The sequence below is a fragment of the Schistosoma haematobium genome, chromosome 4 (assembly GCF_000699445.3).
Source record: "Schistosoma haematobium chromosome 4, whole genome shotgun sequence".
Taxonomy (NCBI): domain Eukaryota; kingdom Metazoa; phylum Platyhelminthes; class Trematoda; order Strigeidida; family Schistosomatidae; genus Schistosoma; species Schistosoma haematobium.
The window spans coordinates 2,574,927-2,577,068 of NC_067199.1; positions in this window are offsets into that span (position 1 = coordinate 2,574,927).

Below are 2,142 nucleotides of genomic sequence, written 5' to 3' on the forward strand. Positions count from 1 at the left end.
CGCCTCAAAGCAGCGTATTTAGAAGGAAATCCTATTCACGTCGATTTTCCTTCGGTACAATCGCACAACACGACTTCTACACTCATAATTCCTCAACCGACAACCAACACTAACGATGATACTCCGAATGTATCTAAAAATAAACCTAAAACGACGCGTTCTGGAAGAAGAGTAAGATTTCCAGAACATTTAAACGACTACTGCACGTAAGGCACTACTCGACATTTTATATTATCTCGATTTTTCTTTTTACGATATATAATATCTAAAAAAAACAATTTTAATATGCCTATATATTTATATTTTTATTTGAAAAAAAACAAAAAGCAAAAAATTATTTTTTTAACGCTATTATGTGTGCTTGGGTTTATTTTCCATTTTTTTCGCCGACACTGTGTTTTTACGCACATACGAGTGTATTTCGACATGCACTTACACTTTCCATTTTCTTTTCCAGGAAGGCTGGAAAAGAACGACGCAGTTTACGAGGAGTCGAAATTTTCGTTGTAACTTTTTCTTTTGTTACTATGTTGTACCTCGGTCCCATATAGTAAGGAAAGACGACCAGACGCTGCTACACTTAGTAAGCTATGAGAAGAGTGTTTACCAACGACGAACTCGTTGGGCTTAAACTTCTGGCTGGCCACGTCTTAGGGTCGTCACTGCCCCACTAGGGGGGGAGCGATCTGTAGCGGTAAATAAATCCCCAAAATAAATAGCTCTAAGTTTTCGACATTGGATGCTGACCATATGTTTTAGTGGACTCATCTAGCTGAAGGCGCTCGGCCAGGCATCCGGACCAGATCACGTGTGGTAACACCGTACTCAACATCTACCGCAATCGCTAGCCAGATTAGATTAGAGAATTCGATATATTGGTCATCGCCAAATACACTCTTCCGATCTCCTCGACTCTGTCTTTTGATTTCTCCGGGTGGGAACAAAATATATTAGGTGTTACTGGTAGAAGCGTTGTCAAACACTGAATACCTGTGACATCATCAACCTCAATGTTTAAGCTAAACCACCATAGTAAACCTGCAGGCACCAGGCGGCCGTTTCGTCCTATTGTAGCACTCCTCAGAAGTGCGCATCCACGACCCCGCCCCTGCGAGATTCGAACCCAGGACCTACTGGTTTCGCGCGCGAACACTTAACCACTAGACCAGTGAGCCGGCATCCAATGGTGTTATTCTCTAACGTCAACTAGTCCACGAATAAGATTTAATTCAGATAATTAGGAAGAGAGACGATCGATAGGCTAGATACGTTAAGATGAATCAGATGATTCTGTAAAGAATAAAAAATGCTTTTGCTTAATAGTCGGCCATATTTAGTGGCCGTGCATCACCAATGCCTACAGACGGAAACCTAGGTGTATTTACCAATTAAACAGTAAAAATAATAACAAATTATAGTGCGAACCTGTCCTCAGTCCTCACGAATATGTCACGTTTCCTCTAAGGAGACTCTTGGGAAGTCGCTAGGACGACCTCGTCTGGTAACGAATTTCAGTATTCTGCTACTCTTAAGGAGTGGGAGGTGTGCCTATAGTCCGTGACACTACGATGCATATCCAATTTCTGGGTATAACCCTAAGTATTATATTTTCAGAGTGATCTTCAGTAGATATTCAAGAGAATGTTCAGAAGTCTTTAGGATTCTGTGGGTCATTAGAAGGTCACTTCTAAGACGTCTATACTCTAATGGATAGAGGTTAAGTTATTTCAAGCGCACGTCATAAGTCCTGAATGTGAGTTCCCCCATTGGTCAGGTAGAAAGTTTTACCGTCGAACTGACCAAAAATGAGCTTCAAGTCACTAGTGCAGGGTTTGATCGGCAGGCATCTTTGTCTCAGTTAGCGTAGGACTTCAGATCATGGAGTAGCCAAACCCCTAGATATTCATCAACACGGGATACCTCTAGCCGGGACTACCTAAGCTGCATGCGTTGTCTGCAACATGTTTCACATGGGTAACTGTACACTTCGAAGTGTTAAAGAAGAGTCCGTTGTTGTCCACCCAACTTTGAAGTCTAGTCAGATACACCAGAAGTGCCAGCTAATCATCTTGGTTGTACACTTCTCTCCAGAGTTTCACATCGTCAGTGAAATGTCATACGTCAGATGATGCTTCAAGAGGA